Below are 19,674 nucleotides of genomic sequence, written 5' to 3'. Positions count from 1 at the left end.
TTTGTAATATTGCTATTTAAGTTGCTCTGCTTGTGCTGCATCACACCGTTTCTTTGAAGGAACAAGTTGTTAAGGTTGCTGTTATACACATGACTCCAAAAAGCTTTGTGGAAATAATACAGATAAGCTAACACTCCTCACACAAAAAAAATCCAGTTTATAATAGCTCAAGAACGTTCGTATTTGTATTTCACATTTTACTTGTACACAGCAGACAGAATTGATTTCATGCCGGACTTGGTGCTTTAGCTGCGCTATCTTCACTCTTGCAGGGAGAAAAAGCGTTTTAATGGAAGCAGATACTGTTGTTCTCTTACAGGGGATTTCTTATATTAGTTTCAATTTAAAAAGAAAAGCAAGTGAAATGGGGAATTCTGTGGCGAGGAAACCTCTTTGTCTTTGAAGTGCAGGCACAATCCCTGCAAACAATAATCCCAGCTCCCAGGAGCAAGTTACGGGCTCTGAGTTGCAGCTGCAGGTGCGCAGGGCCAGCGCCGGGGAGATGAGCAGCAGAGGGCTCGCTGTGCTGGCACACACGGGTGCCGCTGGAGCGGGTACCTTGGGTGGGCAGCAGGAGGGAGCCCAGGGAAGGGGCTGCTGCAGGGAGATGCCTGAGCCCAGCCCTGCACGTTCACACCGTGCGGTGGGGGTGCATCCGCCAGTAGCTCCTGATTTTAGCTTTTGGGTGTTGTCACAGGACAAAGAGCATGGACCATTCTGCATCTGAAGTCCACTGTCTGGTTAGTACACTTGCACATCTCTGGAGCATCTCTTCAGCTTGGCAGGAGAGAGGGGATCAAACCCACCTGGGAGGCATCTGGGACACCGGCAGAGAAGGGGGTGAGCAACGTGGGCTGTCTCAGTCTGGGTGGCAAGGGTGCCCTGAGCCCGACAACAAAGGACAAGTAAACCAGTTGTCAGCTGAAGCCTTTCATGCATAATGTCATTGGCAATAGAAGAAAAACCCAACATGTATTTGAGTTGTGAAAGGTACATCAGGTTCCAGAAGTGATTAAAAATGCATAATAAATACTCACCTGGAGGGGGCTTGTAAGTGGAGGCCCTAGCAGGAGTGCAGCAAGGGTCTTTATGCAAAATGATTTTATAATGGCTGAGGAAGAAATTATTTATTAGTTCATCAAACATAAAGGAATAGTTAATGATAGCATACATTATAATCTTTATTGTGGCACATAATTAGCAATCTCTGCCTCTACCTCAGTGCAGTTGCTGAGCACAATTGGTAGAGTAATGAGTATGATTTATAATGATACTACAAACCACACTTTTCCCTATCAAAATTAATGAATCCCTAGTAGAGCAAAACAGTGAATGCATTTAACCAAGTTCAGAGTTTGGTCCTAAAAACACTGAATTGTGAACCAGCAACTGTTTGTCTGGGAAAAGCTGGTGCCATTTGCCCTGATCTGAGTGGTGTCAGCGTGAGCATCGCTGCTGGGCAGAGGGAAGGGTGGGAGCAGCTCACGTTGTCTCCCTGCCTCCGTCCTTGGCTAGAAAAGAACTGTTCCAGGGACAGAGGTGCTGCTTATCCACTGAGGGTTTGTCTGAACCTCTCTGCTATGGTGTGACTGCGTGAGATGAAATAAATTAATTCAGGCTTGCCTGCCCAGGCTTATTGAGAGTATTTCCAGGGGCTTGCCACTGTAGGATATGTGTTATGTTCAGCAGATGATCTCTTGTCTAATGTTGGCTGTCACCAGCGGTTTTGACTGTGATCTTGTGAGTCCTCGAGTTGTTTGAAACAAGAGGGACTGTTGCCCTGTCAGTGAATACTGATTGCACAGGCTGGGAAAAGTGAGGAATTTCCATTAGCTTCTGGCAAAGGATGGGTGTTAATGCTGCCCTGTAAGGACTCTTATCTACAGGGCAGAGGGGAAGCTCTTGGGCATGTGGAGTCCCATCTGTACAGCATAAATCTGATGGAGTGAGGCTTTATGGCAATGAAAATACGGAAATGGGAGGGCTGAGTTTTGTGCGTGTAGATGCTTGGGTGCAGAGAAGGCCAATTTGTGGCTCAGGAGTGGTGGGTGGTCCAAAAGCAGACCCCATGGGAGAGGTAAGAGAGGCTGAATTTCAAATGCGTTGCTGGCAGACTGTCCTCTGACATTAAAACACATATTGTCTGTGAACCAGCACAGCACACGCCTGCTCTGCGTGCCACATCCTTCATATCTAAAGTGGATTTCAGTTTGCATGCTACAATATGACATTCAAAATAAGTATTAATTGACAGACCTCATGGTCAGGTTAAAAATGCTGCACAGCAAATAATGTCTTAGTACTCGTAAAGCAATATTGTTTGGTATTTTGGGGTCAGTTGCAATTAAGCCCATAGAAAGGCCACCTTTTCTATCTTGTGTTTAAATGTATATAAATGAAAAACAGCACCTTTGCTCTATCTCAGATACGATATATTGAAAATCAGAAAGAGGAATGCACTGAATGCACAGGAGACACAGTGAACATGTCCGTTGCCTCCAGTCTTATGGAAAGACCTTTGGAAGTCACATTTCTAGCAATAATCATTACTGGAGTACTTGGGTTATTCAAAACATACAAAACATTTCTGTTCAACTTCCTTATTGAGCAGTTTTTCATTTTTTCAAATGAAGAAGACAGTAAAGCTACAGACTTTGTGAGACATTAGATGCCCCAAACCCAAAGATCTGGGCTTTACAAGGAAACCTGTCCTTGAGCAGGATATTGAACCTGACCTTTGGATTTGGACTTTCATTGTTCTCTCAAAACGTAACTATTTCTCTGTGGTTGTCTCAAACACTTTTAGTGTTGACCACTAAAAATTCCTAAGTCATCATGCCCTAATATTAATTGAAGGAAGGCTGTTAGTTACTGTATAGAAGCCCAGCTCCTTCAAAGTCTAAAGCATGGAGTTTATGCTAACATTTTCGGTGGTTTTAATTTTATAATACAATACTATGAGTGCCCAGAATGTAATCAGTGTAATTGAACAGCATCCATGTTTTAATTTATTGCACACTTAAATTATGCCAGGTGGCTATATTCCCTTCTTTTAACAGAGTCTAAAATACAGAATTCTGAATAGATGTTACATACGTGGATAACTAATTTGGGGGTTTTGGTCTTTTAAAATGTATTACAGTCTCTTTTGAAAACCCAGCAAAATAAATGCTTAAGTGTTTTCCTGAAGCAGGGCTTATTTCAGGTATTAGACTTTGCAAATATTCTGAATTGCTTAAAATGTTTCAACATATTTAGGAGCATAAATAAAGCATAAATAAATAATGCAGATTATTAGAAAGAATGGTGCATCCTAATATGCTTACTATCATTAGGGAATATGGTACAAGGTAATTAGAAATTCACAGAGTATATAACAATTAATGTCATCTGCTTACAACTCGCTAATGATCAGGTTTCAGATAGACTACTACGCATAGTACTCATCGGTGCTCTCCTTTTTTCTGAGAATAATAATTGAGATAAGTATTTTTAAATTTGAGTAGGGCAATATTTACCGTCAGATTTAAAATTTAGGACTTGTGATACTCGGCAGCATTTTCTGACTCTTTCTAACCTAGAGCAAAGCCTTTAGGTGTATTTACTTCCAGAATCTTTGTCTTCTCAGCAGGGTTGTCTCTGCGTTCAGCATTTCCTTGCACAAGGGTGTCCCCCTGGTCCAGGTGTGGGGTTCAGTTCGACCAAGCCAGCTCAGAAAGCTTTTCCTTGAAGAGAAATATCTTCCTTCAGGAGATGCAGGCAACAAAGTCTTTCTCTTCTCCAAAAACACCAATAAAATTTAGTTTCGGAGACATGAAGAGACCCAGGAAAGCCAAAATAAAAGAACAGATCCAGATGGGTGCACCCAGTTTTTCTGATGTTGTGTTTATGGACATGATATTAGATGCTTTGTGCATTAGCTAATTTGCTGCATTTGGGAAATTAATTGGGTTTTGACTGGTGGTGATGCTTACTGTCAGTATTACACAAGACAAAGATGAATAGTAAGGCAATTAGTCTTATTTACTGGGAGTGTGTGGGGAGCTCAGACTGAAGTACTTTACATGAAGATTAATATATATTTGGAGTATATATATCATAAACAACCATATATATTTTTAGAAAAACCCAAAACTTTTAGGTCCAACTTGCACCCAATGGAAAAATTCTCACTGATTTCAGTACCTTTGAAGGAGAACTTCACTGAATTTAGGAAGATATAAACTTTGCTGTGTAGATGAATGGGATTAAGAGGTCAAACTGGAAAGTAACAGAGCATAATATAGCCTGAACCTGACAGACCAATCAGTTGTTTTCATAGATTTTTAAGCAAGAAAGTGCTATTATAAACATCTTTTCTGACCTCCTGTGTATTGCAAGCCAGGAAATTTAATCCGTGACTCCTGCATTAGAGGAAACTGTTCTACTCTATTTCATAAAATGGTTGTCTTGTTTGTTTTGTTGTGTAATATTTTACTTTCTCAGGGTGTAGAATATCAGCCATTAGAAAGCCAATTTTGGCTCAGTTTGCTGTAAAGTTGTTTTAAACACTTTGATATATGTTGTGTAAATAAAAGCTTCATAAAACAAAACCTACTGAAAACAGTGTAGTCACTGCACAAATCTGTTTCCATCATTGCACAATGCTTGTCTATTTATGTTGTGGGTTTTTTTCCTCACTTTAGGTTGCAGAGAGCTCTTTCTGTTTGCTTAAGAGCCTGCTCCCACTTGGACCCCTCCTGTGCTTGGTTTTACCGTAAATCCAAGATGAAAGTCCTCACTGTAGTGAAATCTTCGCAAGATGGACTTCACCGTGATTAGTGGAGAGATGCCACAAAGCGAAGGTAAGGCTCACTTACTTTTTTGGATGCTTTTTTTGGAAAGACACCTGCAGCTCAGGAAACTGGAGGTAGGAAGTTGGAACCCTGGCCAAAAGGTAAGTCAGAGGGTAAAATTAGCAGGAGAAATTGCTGAGGAAGGTGCTTTGTAGAAACCATTGCATCTTCACATTCATTACAAACACAGATGCGTGCCCCCCACGTTGAGAAAAATCTGTTTCTGTACATACAGGCACACCTCTAGTAACTGTGTTTATATTCTCCCACTTGACTGAAACAAGAGATGTGCAGTCTCAAAGAGGAACGTAGGCAATTAGCCTATTTTATTCAATCACACTATTTATTTTCAGATGTAAGTAAGTCTGAATTTTCTATGCAAATTTAAGTACACATTGTACACAATGCATTCAGATCTCTGAATATAATAAGATGCAGCCAAACACAAAAGACAGAGTCACTAAATTAAAAAGGATTACTCTGCAAACACTTACTTCTTGCAGAGGCTGACTTAAGAGTTTGTTGATTTTCCTGGTTGTTTACATCGGTATGTGCGTATATTTTGCGCATGCCATGAGCGCAGGGTACAGAACTCCTGCTGGGCCCTGGAGAGAGCATCAGGTGTTACCATCCTGCAGGAGACCCGCAGGCAGGACTGAGACCCTCCACGTCTGCAGGGGTCAACGGTGGCCTTTTCTGTTGCAGAAAAGGGGCTTATTGTAACAACTACTCTAGGGTTTCACCTTGTAAGAAGATCCGTCAGACCGTACCTCAATATTGTTAGTTGTGGCAGCAGTGATCCTGGCTGAATTATTTAGATGAAAAACACATGTAATTATGTTTGGATAAATTGTGTATGATATGTTGCCAACAAGTTTAAAAAAATTGTCTTTCTCTGATAAATGCCTCAGCTTCTTTCTTCATTTCATAGCTGCACCAAAATTGCTCTTCTAGGTAATGGAACTCCTCTCCCATTTTGCAGGTATAACCAAGTCTTGCTTTAGTCTAACTTCTCTTTCAAATGCTCAGGCTGCTGTAAAGTTTTTGCAGTTTTGAAAGCACACTGCCTCTTGTGGCACCATCAGCTAGACTGCTTAACTGCTGTGTTGAAACATCGTGTTTGATGTAATCTGATTTGTGCTGCTCAAATTCATAGAAACACTTTGTGGCATTTTTGCAATCACTGCTTTATCATAATTATAATGACAAGTAATTTGCAAAAGGTATTGAAGTGGAAAAATAAACAAAGTAAAAAGAAAAATCTCCAATAAATACATTGCCAGAAAGACATGTTATTGATTTCATTATCAAACATTAACTGTTTTGGACTTTTAAATAAGCTTTTCAGCTAAAGCAATGTATCTATCTTATTAAAAAATATGTATTGAAAAATAGACAATTAACATTCTGATCCCACGAGGAAAGAACGAAAATGCTAGAAAACAGAGGTTTGGAATAGACCAGTAATAAATATACGGTAAGAACTGTGAGAACAAGACAGGTTGTAATTCAGCGTTAAAGTTTTCCAGCCCTCACCACTTCAGCCAGGGCTCTTGCACCTGAGCCCCAGTGCACGGGCCGTTTGCAGAAGATGCTTGATGTCTTTCAGATCCAGCGTGGTGTTCGTGCAAGGATCTGCTCTGCGCCCACAGGGCCCCTTTTGGGTGGCTTTGCAACTATACATCATTTTTTATAGCTCTTTAGTGCGTGTAAAAAGTCAACCAGTTTGGGAGTCTTTCCTATACATCCCTAACTAAAAAAAAACCTCCTGAAATGCTTCGTGCTTACAAGCTGCAGAGGAGTTATCCCTTCGGTTATTAGAACAGCGTTCAGGCAGCAGCTGGGGTTACACATGCAAAGTTATTTCTTGTAAAGGCAGTAGATCCTTTCAAACTGGGAGTATAATACAACCTTTTAATGCACAGAACAAAGTTCTTTTTCAAGAAAGACAGTAAACAAATGTATTTATGTTACACCTTAGGTTTTTTTCCCTCTTCCTTTAAAAGTGGAAGTACTTATTACAGGTTATGACATCTTACCTTTTAAGTATAACACAATCAATTGACTCAGGAATCCCCAGGCAGTTGGTTTGCATTACTACAGACTGGACAATGTACACATTTACTGGTATTAAATTATATACAGAGGTCACTCAATCCATAGCGTTTAATGAAAAATTCAAAAATAGATGGCCAGTGCCATGTGGGAGGACTAGCAGAGGAATCTCGCACTATTCTTCTAAGAGGATCTAGTGGCTTAATGTTTTATTTTCTGTTTTTGAAGTTTTTGCATTATGAAGCTGGATCAAATTCTAAAATGACATTTTGAGATTTGAAAAGTATATTTCCAAGTATTTCTGTTGTTTTGAAAGAGGTGAGCTTTAAACAGACAGACCATCTTGGTGCAGAGGCTCTCTGGCGTTGATGTCGGAGGGGGCAGAGGGCGAGCAGCTCGTGCTGCATTGCACACCGTGCTGCTGCCATCACCAATTAAAACTAATGGTGTGGCAAAGCCAACAATCAAAAGGAAAAGGTCTGCCCAGCTTCCCAAATTTGAATGTATAAATTTAGCAGAAAAATTATGTCGAGTTCTCTGTATGAAATACCTGGAAAATACAAACTCTGGGGAAAAAACCCCCACCCTAAGGAAAGTCAGGAACAGTTCCATTTCTAAAAGAGCTTATACTTCAGCATAAAATCCAGCAAGTGGGAGTGAAAATCATTACCTGAGGGGTACCTAAGGATATTGGATGGCTCAGGAACTCAAACACAATCTCTGTGCTGGTTTTGCTACGCTGCAATTTCCAATCAAAGCACACTGGAAATTCATATCTCTGCTGATCTAACTTTTTTTTTTTTTTTTTTCCTGTGGAGAAGCTAAACAAAAAAATACCAGAGGGAAAAAGAAGGATGGCAACTCTTACACAGATACTGTAGATGCAGACATCTGTGGGTTATGAAGGTGGAGGATAAGCATCCTTGTGTCTTTCCACACATGTAATTATTAAAACATCTGTATTCACACAGAGGCTAATGGGGCAGAGGCATTTTTTTAGCGTTTCACTGTGCCTCAGCCTTACGTAAGCAATTGGCATTGTTGGTGGTGTGTTTGCTTACGCTGCTGTTGCATCCCTCTCTTTTAAGGTCTCTGCTGCTCTTTGTGGAGAGCATTTCTCAAGTGTGAAAAGCCATGGCTACACACAGACTTTAAAAGACAGTTTTCTGTTCTTTTTGGAGACCATAAAAGAGAAAGAAACATGACTGCCCCAAACCTAAGTGCTCCTTGACTTTGCAGACTGTAGATCTATAATTTGCCCTGAGGAATTAGTTGTAATTCAGTCCTATGTACCACAGCAAAGAACATTACGGGATGCTGTCAGGTTGTCAAGGCTGAGAAAAGTTAGCTGGTGTAGTAACCAGGAGGTGATTAAATGCATATGCAACTGGTTGGAAAATATCATAGGACCTTACATCCCTGAGTTTGTGCTCCTGCCCACAGATCTGTCTTGCTGCTGGAAGAAAGTGGCGGCTTGATGGCTCCAGACTGAGGCCATGGGGCTGAGCAGGGCACAAATGGCCCAAGTCTTGTCTAATGGCTTTGCGATAGGTGTGAGAACCAACAAACTGGGGCGATAATCCAGAACTGCAGGGGCATTTATGAGAAGGCACCTACGGGTCTGGGAGAGCTTACCTAGAGGAAGCTGGGGACATGCCAGAGGGTCAGGGAAGTTCAGGCTTGGCTGACACAGTGAAATACTCCAGGAAGGATGAGCTCTGAACAATTTCTTTCTGGCTTACGTTTCTAGGTGAGTTAATAAAAAGTAATTTCAGGTAATCTGCATCTGTTGAGTATTGTCTGTGTGTCTTTGTGACTAGAATGATGCTTTGGCCATGTCTTGGTGATGCTAGCTGAGCTTAAACGTTCTGATGTCCACAAATTAGAAGAATCAGTCTCTTCAAACACATTGTAAATTGATCTTTGATTGGACCACATGGCTTTTGGATAAGGTACCCTAGTATTAGTCAATCTGACTTGGAAAGATGACGATTCAAATTAAAATTGAAAGACAATCTATATCGAGCAGCTGTGGTCTGCAGAGGGATTTTTTTTTTCCTCCTGGTTTTTTACTAGTGTACCACTCCGTTTGTGAAGTCCTTGCGGTGAATGCTAATGTCTGTGCCCAGGGCTGTGTCCAGCATTGCTTTGCTAACTCAGGCATTTGAATTAACGATCTGTGGCCTGTAATATCGCTTTAATCCTGTCTTCAAATTACTCAGAATCTATAACTCAAAATGCTTCTATATCCTCTCCTTGTAAGAACTTATTTACATCTCAGTTACACAGAGCTGCCTGCTAGTTTGAAGGGTCTGACTTCAGTACATTATTTGCCTTTTCTGTTTTCATAGTAGTTTGAATTTCATGTTAAGGTCTTTGAGAAGTATGGTTGAGTATAAGGTCCTGAACTCCGAAGGGAAGGGGTTGTACTCAGGCACCTGGATTGCATGTGTGAGCATGAAATAAAAGCAGCTGCTTTTTGCAGAGCAGAGTAAATCTCTTCCTTGATCTCAGCAGGACTTGCATGACCTTTGCACAAGTGACAATAAAAAAAAAAAAAAAGGTGCGAAATGCTTTGCACATAATTTCTTGTTTTGATCAACCACAAACCAAACATCAGTTATTCATATGGGTATGGAAAAGAGGAAACCTCGTTGACATATCTCAGATGTTCTTTCTATGTTTCTTACCCTTACAGCAGCATTTGATTTTGTAATTGAATAATTACCAGTTTTATTAACAAAAAAACCCAATGCCTCTTAGATGTTAAGTAACTTCTGGTTTCAGTCCCTCTCTCACATGCAATTTTATGACCAAACCTAATTTCTAAATTCAGCTGATTTTAGCCAATAATTAAAATTTCATGGCTAAATTATAACTAGCTGATTCCCCTTATCCTCTGCCAAAGAAGATTTGTAATGGAAAAACTGACAAGTCAGGACACTTATAAATTTATATCTGAAAACTCCATTGTGTCAGCTTCTTCAGAGCCATCTTAATGTGCTTGCCTTGTCAGCTGCATCAATAATAGAGGGCAAAGATCAATCTGTAATGAAGGGAGATGAGATAATTTTTCTAAGTGCAGAACTATGATTCTCCCCCAGTAACTCAAAGCTGTAATTACAGTGGTCATGCTGGACGTTGCTCTGCATGTGCCTGGTAGACCTGTAGTTTGGAATAGCCAATGATAAATAAAATTAAACCACATAGCAACATGTTGCTTGTCGAGGTTTGCAGAGAAGCAGAACATATCTTCAGGGTTTAGACTATAGTTTTGGTCTCTAAAGTGCAAAAGAAAGAATTTTGTCTTTGTTTCATTCTTATTAAGCCTCCTGCTGCATTTTTCCACATGCAAAAATTTAGTTTAGCTGGAGAGCTGTAGGTGAAAAGGGGAGAAGCAAGAGCACTGCCAGCCTCAGGTGGCTGCAGCGTTAACTGGGGGCACGAGGGTCTCTGCTGGGCCAGCTGCTTGGGTGGCTGCTCTGCTGCAGATCTGCAGGTCGTGGAGGAGAAAGTCCAGGTGGAGGGACCCAGAGGAGTCTCTGCACCCATAAACAGCACCTGAATCATCCCCTGCCACTGGCTGTATAAGAAAATATGTTGGATTACTCAGGCAAATAATTAATTTGTAACCACTCAAAAATTTGCTGATTTTATTGGATGACTATGGCAGCACTATGTTCATTCTCCTCTCTTCTCCATCATTGCTATGACTAGGTAGGGTTTGGATTTTCTTGGGTGGGCTTTTTTTGTGGTGGTTTTATTTTTGATAAAACAGAGCATCTTTAACAATAATGACATCTTCTAATTTTAAATTCTATCACATTTTATCCTGAAGAATCCCACAGTCTGATAAACTGTGGTTTGGAAGAAACACTTTGGTGCACCTGAAAGCTGAAGCACATGATTTGTCTTTGGAAGAGCAAACAAAGCAGAACGAAGAGCGATGATCAGGGCAACTGCCTGCTTGTCCCAACGTAACAGCTGAGCGGTCATGTTCAAATGAAACAGTTTGTTGGGCTCCAGTTGAAAGACCACCAGTGCCATTTGCTAATATTGGGTCCGGCCGTTCCTCCAGGAAAGACAGCCAACTGGCAGTGTACAACTTTGAAGGCAAATAGCTGTTCCTATTTAAAACAGCTGAGGATTCACCTCTTATTTTTTGTAAATATTAGAAGATTATTTTTTTTTTTTCAGTTACAGTGACATAATAACAGATCCAGCCCATTTCTTCTAAATCTCCTAGAATATTGGCTCAAATGAGATTTTTCTCCAACAATTCTCCATAGAGTTCTGTGGCTTGTTGCAGGTTGCTCCATCTCTGGCTTCTTCTTTTTAAAGTGCTCAGCTGTACTGTGAGGGAGAAGGCAGACTGCTCCAGGATTTAGATAAACAGTCAAATGCTAACAATAATGAACAACAAAATCAAATTGCTGAGCCGCTGTCAGGAGCAAGCTGGAGGTCATTTCCATAAACAACTCAGCATTTTCAAAACAGAAATGCATTTGGTTAACTGAGGCTTGGTTCATGGAAGTTTGTGAATGATTCTCAGAAAAAAGCTACACCCGTACATTTGTTTCCCATGAATGGTTTGTCTGCTTGGATTTGGAAACAGAACTGGCTTTGTCTCGGGTATGTAAAGCAGAGGACAACACCTTGGTGGGCAGCACTGAGGGTGTCGCTGGAGGGGCCAAATCACCTCTGTGACGATTGCATCACCTTCAACTCAACTTCAACAAAATACATCGTGCCCTTTGCTTTTCAGCAAATTTGTCCCAAACTTGGTTCCTATTTCCCTTACCATGAAAAGCGATTTTAAAAGGCAACCTTTAGAACACCATGCTATTAAAATGGTACAGGTTGACTGCCTCCATCTCTGCTGAACTTTTAACCCAGCTTGTCTGATGAGTGCTCTCCCCCCCTACCCTGGGGCAAGCGTTTATTCCAAGGTGCTGCTTTGAATTTCCCATTGCAAGTGTGCAGCGGGTCACCCCCACGTATGTGGCAACCAGCGGGGAACTTCTGTCGGGCTAGGAGCGATCAGCAATCCCGTGACGGTGGGTAAAGGCGGTTTCTAGACCAATTTCCCATTGAACATGGGTAATATTCAAACCTATTGTCATTTAACAGAATATTGCAGCAGGTACTTAACTTCAGTGGTGTGAAAGGCGGTAATGAGAGCAGTCTAAGCTTTCCCGGTGCCCACCTTGGAGAGAAAACAGCTAGCTAGGGCACCTTGGAAAGCAATAAAAGCAAATTAGTTGATGAAATTGTTCTCTGTAGTGTGCAGTACAATTTTTCCTTCAACAGCAAGTCTGTGGTAGGGAGGAAAGACTGAAAATAAAGATGTTAGTCCTCTGCTTTAGCAGACTGGGAAAAGCTAAGGGATCCCGCTGTTCAGTGGGTGTACGTGAGGGAAAGCTGCTACTTCCCTGCTCTGTGCCTGCTGCTTTTCCCATCTGAAGCACAACTTGTCTTTTCCACGTCTCTGCAGTGTCTGGCAGACAAAGGTTGGTTATCTGCACAGGATAGATGCTTGCAAAGGGATTATGGTCTTAGTATTAAAGAGGTTAAAAGACTAAGGATCACTGCTGTCCTGCAGGAGCTTTCCTATCAGTACCTCTCATGCAGGTTTTTGTGCTCCATTCGTCTTCTGCAACCTTGCGTGGTTTCAAAGTCCACAGCTTGGCAGGCTCAGTCCATCTTACAGCAGTACAAGAGAGATCATTTTTCCAGGTAATGTCTTTAAGTTTGACGTTTGGGAGAGATGCTCACCTGGTGTAACGCAGCGTACCACGGACAACTGCAGCCAGGCTGTGTCTGTCCTGGCTGAGGGCTGAACTTTGTTTCTACAAACATTATCAAGATCCGGGGACACAGCCTTTCCAGCAGCAAAGATCAATTGCAAGCAATGATCTCTTCTAATCCTTCTCTAAAATCAGTAGTCTGAAGGTGGGCAGGAGGTTAATTGTTGCAAACTAATAGTAACAGAGTGATAAACAGCAAAAGTAAGTATATACTCCCTGCTCCGTGCTATGCTTTGCATAGGCTGCAGGCAGCATCACAAGCTTTTGCTGGACCGCCTGTCCTACAGAACTCCTCCGTCACTTATTGCGTGGTTCAAGCTGTCTATCATCGTTGGAAGACGGGTAAGGACAGTAGAGATGGGATGGCCAGTGGTGAGGCGGCACAGAAAGGAGGCTGGGAGGACTCTGGCTGCCCGGAGCGGCAGCTGGGTAGGCTGGCGGAGGCAGGCTGGCAGCGCTGGGGCTGCGGGCAGCCAGCCTGAGGCCGGCTGGGAATTGCTATTAAGCTGCCTGATCTCACCTAGGATCTAGGAGGGTATCAGTGTCAGCCATGGTGTGTATCATCCAGTGCCAAGTGGATTAGAGAGTAAGCCTCTCCAGCTGCACACATTTCTTCCAGTGCATAAGAAATCAAAGTGGACTGTTTTTCCTGTTACCTTTCTGCAATATGACTCTAACAAAATATTTCCTTTACAAGCACAGTTTTCCTTGGGGCTGATGGGGGGAAAATGAGTAAGGCTCTCAGAAATTTCCATTTTCATTGAAGATGCCTTGAAAGTTGAGCCATGTTGAAATGTAATGTAGTATTTTAAGGCATGATCCTTTCACTGTCATGTGTTAGAAAAGTTTCATTAATCCATATTACCCTTTAATTATCAAACAATAATTGCATGGTTCTCGCTATGGATAATTCCTGTGGTTTTGCAACTGTTTGGCTCCCTTGAGAAGAGCCCTTACAGTTGTTTCTTCTTTACTGAGCAACAAATACTAATTTAATGGCTCTTAAGCACTGTTGAATGCAGAAATATCTGTTTCAACCAATACGGGTTTAAAGTGAGAGAAAAAAATAGGAGTAGCTATGTGCTGACATCTTCAGAAAAAACCCAAATGTAATACAAAGGATAGTTCAGTATTACATGTTTCATAATTAATATCTGTCTTAAGTCTGGATGTCCCTGGCCATTCTGGAGTAATGTCAAAGAGTTAAAACTATGAGTTTGCTTAGTAACAAAACATAATTAAATAATTATTACAGTGACTGTGTACTTAGCAGTGTGCTGTCCCAGCACTGTCTGGGTTTTAAAAAAAATGAAGCTATTACCCCTAAAAGACCTTACAGAGCTTGAAGGGTTAATAATGAGGAGTCAAATTTGATGGGTCGTCAGCTTTCCCCAAGGTTAATGTCTCTATTTCTGGGACTAGCTTACTCATCGGCTGGTTTCGTTTCACTCCTGGTTCTTAGATAAAATAGCTACTCTACGTGGAAGGAGGGAGTATTGGTGAAGATCATCAATCAGCTTTCAATCAAATAGGACTTTTCTGAATTTTTCCCCTGAAAACTGCACTTTTTTTGTAAAAAATATGTGACTCGGAAACATTTTTAGGAGAAAATCAGTAACTTGCAATGATTTCTCTAAAACCTTTTTTCTTCTAAGAAAATATACTTCCTTTAGTAGACTTCTGTTAGAATTTTAAGTATTAAAGAAATAAAACCTAAACCAAAATGCATTTCAGAAAACTTCTTTTTAACGATGTACCAAAATCTAAACCTTTGGAATTCACTCTTTCACAGCAAGATTCTCACTTGAGAAATATTAAATTTGAGAGTCAGTTCAGAAATGTAAGGTGAAAATTTTTTAATTGTCCCTATCAAAAAGTCATTAAGTTGAGACTGAAATGGTTATTCGGGGGCCTTCTCTGGGGCAGAGCAAGGCAATACGAAGACAACCTAGTCTTCGGTGTGCTGGAAGAGTTGAAGAGACAAACAAAACTCGGTTTTGGAAGTTTTCTTGCAGGCATGCTTGGCAGTAATAGCTGTGCAATATTTAGCAAGCTGGGTTTGCTTCTCAGTAAACCCTGTTTTCCAGGAGTTTTCTGTAGTGAGTCTCCGATGCCTGATCTGTGCCCTGTCCTTACACGGATGCAGCTTTTTTTCACGGGAATACTTACAGTTAATTTCCTGACACTCTGCATTAAAAGCAAACAAAATTTCTCACCACCAAACTGTCTTTAATTATATGGAACACTCCTCAGTCATGTGTAATTTTAAGAATGGCTTAATTTTAGAAGCATTCTACAGACACTCCTACAGAAAGTGATATTTCATAGCGGATGGAACTGCTTTGCAATTTAACCCAAACTATCAGTTTTAGAAACAGTAATTGATGTGCATGGCCATGTAGGAGACGTTTCAATGGCTGGGAATTTGCCTGGATTGTGGGTTATGTACCAAGCGGTGGTGCCTGCCAGGTACTCCAGCACTGACTTTTTTTCACTGTGTTATGTTGGCCACTCCTGTTCTAGGCTGCCTATATCTAAAAACGACACAGTAAGGTACACACAGACTATAATTCTTACTGTCTTCTCTGACTGAACGTAAAACAACCTTATTTGAGGAAATGTTTAAATAACATGTTATTAGACAATTGCGTATTTCCATACTTAAAGGGCTTTTTGGTTATTTTCTAAGTAACTATAATTGCTAAAGAAAAATCAAGCCTTGATTTAGTATTTAAATTACAAGGAATAAAAATATTACTGGGAGGTCTGTCTCTATCCCCTGTGCACCTCTTCAATGGGACACTTGCCCATTAATGCCCAGACCCGGAAACCTCTTTATTTTTCTGTTTCATACTCCATACACAACAGCAAATTATGTCTGTTATCCTAATTTTAATAATTTTGTGCCTTGGCTGGAAACAGCTGAGATGAGCTGAAAGCTTTTGCAACCTGGCAATGGGACACAAAGCTGGGGCGTTCTGCTGGGGGTGTCAGCTAAGTTCGTCATGTTCAGGAGCCAGCTTTTTTAGAAAAAAATCTTGATTAGGTTTTTAGATATGAACTGGGTTTCTAGTGAGTGAGGTTCTTAAAGCATGTGGCTGGAGCTATAGGGACATTTGTAGTGAGAAATGGTGTCAAAAGCCTGGTTTGGTTCAGCCTTGGAAGCACCATCCTTGAGCGAGACTGACGCACTTCCAGGAAAGTGACGCTCTCATGGATACGTATCCAAAGGGATCCTGAACTGATACTGAAATTAGACCTCTGGCTTGCTGTGACATTCAAAAGTAAAATGATACGAAGTTCAGCTGTATTAAGGAAGGAAAGGAAAATGTGTTACATCCATGGCTCAAAGGGAGAAAAAGTCAATGATGGAGAGTCATGGCCTGACGAGCTCAGCTTCTCCAGATGACTGAGCACAGAATGCTGCAGTGTAATCACTGAAGAGTACCGAGAGTCCTGATTTTTCTCCTCCCTCTGTGGAATTTTTAGATGAATATAACTGTATCATCCTCACTGAAATAATGCCTTACTTATCAAGCTATGGCTGGAAGAATTTTGTGCTTATAACTGAGCATCTTCTGATAAAACACTTATGGGAAAAGCCACTTCCCTTTTTATCAGGAAAAGGTATAAACACACACCTTTTGAATATCTTCAGATTAGTTTATATATTGATTTTCTTCAGCAAATGACATCTTCCTAATTTCAGAAAAATCACAATTTATAAAAAAATAAAGGGTGTAATTTTCATTTAAAGAAACCACTTAAATATTTACTGTAAATAAAGAGGAGACCTTCACAGTCTATTAAATGAGAAATAATACTGCTGCCATAGCAATTGTGTAAGTTACCAGTTGGGAAATGAGAAAAATCTCTTTATTTTGGTTCATTTCAAAAAATATGAATAGTTTTCTTCTTTCTCAAGTGATTTTACTGTCAACATGTTTATCACAATAGCATGGCTCAATTCACAACCGCCCTGGAGGAGTATGTGTAGCGGTAGCTATACTCTGTGCAATTCAGTGATCTTAAAGGGGTATTATTGCCAACAGATATTTGCTCGCAGCTACCATTTCAGCTAATGTTTAACACGGAAGGTTACATAAAGTATTATGTGATTATTGTGCAATATTTTTAATCCTAAAATATAGAACTGGTCAGAAAATTGATATAGCAGCACTTTTTATTACCTTTCAAGTATCAGAATTCTTACATATACTTAAAATTGCACATCCAATAATACCACTAATAAAACCTGGTTTTAATTTTTGATATACTAGAAAAAATCAAGGAGTATAAGAATGACTCAGAGTGGTCCTTGACAACAATAAAAAATGGTTATTGCTTTTATGATTTTAATATACCTAATGATTTTAAAATCCGTTCTTATGTTATTTTGGGAGAAGCCAGATGGCCAGCTAATGCGTAGCATGTAAATAAAGTCAGCAGTCTCATCTGCATACTTATACAAAGCCTAAGACAGACTCTGACAATAATTCTACAAACATTTTCAAAAGCCAGGAAAGAGTCAGGTTCTCCCAAATGTGCTTGGAATACCACTGCCAATTGCATTAGTGGTCTTAAACAGAAGGAACACGGAAATCGGTGTGTGATATGACAGAGGGCAGCTGTTACGGCTTTGCTGCAAACAGCCTTGGTGGCTTTTATGGGACCCCTCAGACGTCCTGCAGGCACCAGCGAGGCACAGGGGCAGCACTCTCTGCCAAGGGCCTTGCCTTGGTTCCACAGCTTGTCTCTTAGAAAGCAGAATGTAGAAATGGCATACGGGGGGAAAACCCACCAAAACCAACTGCCAAAGTGTCATTTAATCTCTTACTCCGCAAGGTGCTCTGTGCGCACGTGGCTTTACAGCCTTTTTTCTGTAGAGTGTGTTTACAAATGCTATCATCAGGAAAGCAGCTCCAGCTTCGCTTAAACCGATTAGACCAGTAAAGCAGACCGGTTTGTAACTGTCCAGGTAGTGCTCAAGTTAACTGGAACTGGGATAAGGATTCAGGATATCCTGAAGAGGAGTAAACCCAAGTGATTGTGGCTTTCTCATTCTTCGGGTGGCTTAGCATGTCACAACATATGGTCATTTACTTCCAAATTGCCAGCTTTAATTTTGTGGCACAAAGAAATGTTGCTGACTCCCACAGGGAAGAGTGGGTAAAAAGAGGGTCTGGAGCAAGAAGGCTCATCTCATCTTATACTTTTCCATTCTAGCCAGCAGATCACTGGGTTTTGTTCTTGATTTGCTCTTGCCAGAGGTTTCCCCTCTTTATTAATATAATAATACAGAAATTTAATTAGGCCACATCCTTTATTTTGCTTCCCATACTGTCAGCAGCAAAAGGTGCAAGTAGAGCAGATCATAAAGTATGCTGTCTTCAGGGGTCACTTCATCAGCTGCGTTCTGCAGGGCATGGAACAAGGTTACAGAAAATGGGCAGCAACGGAGAAGGAAGGGGCAGGTGACAATAGATCTGCTCATCATGGGCTTCGGTCTGCTCCTGTTTAAATCAAAGGCAGTTTTATTATAGTGAGACTAATTCTAGCCTCTTTCACAAACACTGTGCAGAGTGCAGGACTTCTAATAATGTGGACCTTAAGTGGCAGTGAAGCTTGATGGCAAACTCTTAGGTGACAGTAATACCTTATAAAGCTTTTTACCTCCGGGTTACCACTTCAAATCCAGTCTAGGTCATTACTGACACCAAGTCATTATCATTTCATGAATGTCATCAAATGGCACTGAAAATGTTAAGTATCCCATTCTAAAATTGATACATGAAAAATCTTTCTGTCAACTTTCTGTATGATCAGGGAATAGCTCATTGTATCACTCTTCACCCGTAACCTCTAATTTTATCACATCTAATAAAAGACAACACCTGTCAAGGCTATGTCAATATCCCATGGCTAACCACCCATCATCATCATTTGGAAGCTCAGAGTCTGTAGGGTAGGCCCAGCAATTTATTTGTTTTGTGTCCAGGATAATTTTCTTACCGTCATTGTCTTCTGTTAACATTTCCCCTTACTTGCTTTTCTGCAGAGGCTGTTCAATACAGTAGATATCTACTGCCGGGGGGTGGGTGGGGGTGGTGGAAATAATTAAGCTCGAGCTATATTTTTCATTTCTTTGTGTCTTCTGTTGTTTTTTTGTGGGGGTGGTGAGAGGGAACAAGTGTTGACTTTAGCAATGTATTATGTCGATCCCATGTTTCAAGATACAACTAATAATGATTGTTAGTCCAGTTAAAAGAATGATAACTTTTAAAATTAATTCAGGAAAGCCTTATTAATAACACACCTACAGTTTTTATATAAGAAAACTTTCTTTTATTTGATGTCATACTCCTCCAACATCTTTTTGAATTCAAATGTCTACAGCTTCAGTCTTCGTGAAGAGTGATGGGGAGGTGTGTTTCAGTGATGTTCACGGTGGCGATTTCTTCTTTCTCTGTCTTGGGTACACTTGGGTTTATCTCTGTGTATCACCAATTACCTGCAGTCCTTATCCTCTTTACCATTTGCATTGTGTCTCTGTTACAGTTTGAAAAGTGCACAACTTCTCCAGCCTCATGGGATGTGAAGGATGATGGTTTGCTACCTGGTGGCAACCCAAATTTGTCAGACCTTGATCACATACAGCCTTCACAGAGCAAAAGCAGGTGAGAGACGTTTGCTGACCAGTGTTGAGGTTTTAAATAGCACCATCACTGTTGGGAAAGTCTCTGCCGAAGCTGTAGTCCTTTTGTAAAGGTGATGCTCCTTTGGGCTGAGAGGTCACTCTCCACTGCCTAGAGAAGAAATAGAGAACAGGCGGTTGGAAATAATAGTGAGGAAGGAGCCAAGGAACTGTCTTTAGGATATGAACAAATTATTATCTTTTTAAAACAGGAGTGCTTAAAAGACACTGACAGAACTGAGATGAAAACTAGCAAGACTTTTTTTCACATAAAGTAGAAAAA

This window comes from Falco cherrug, chromosome 11 (assembly GCF_023634085.1).
Source record: "Falco cherrug isolate bFalChe1 chromosome 11, bFalChe1.pri, whole genome shotgun sequence".
Taxonomy (NCBI): Eukaryota; Metazoa; Chordata; class Aves; order Falconiformes; family Falconidae; genus Falco; species Falco cherrug.
The sequence above is the reverse complement of the archived record's forward strand: the minus strand, read 5'-3'. Positions refer to the sequence as shown.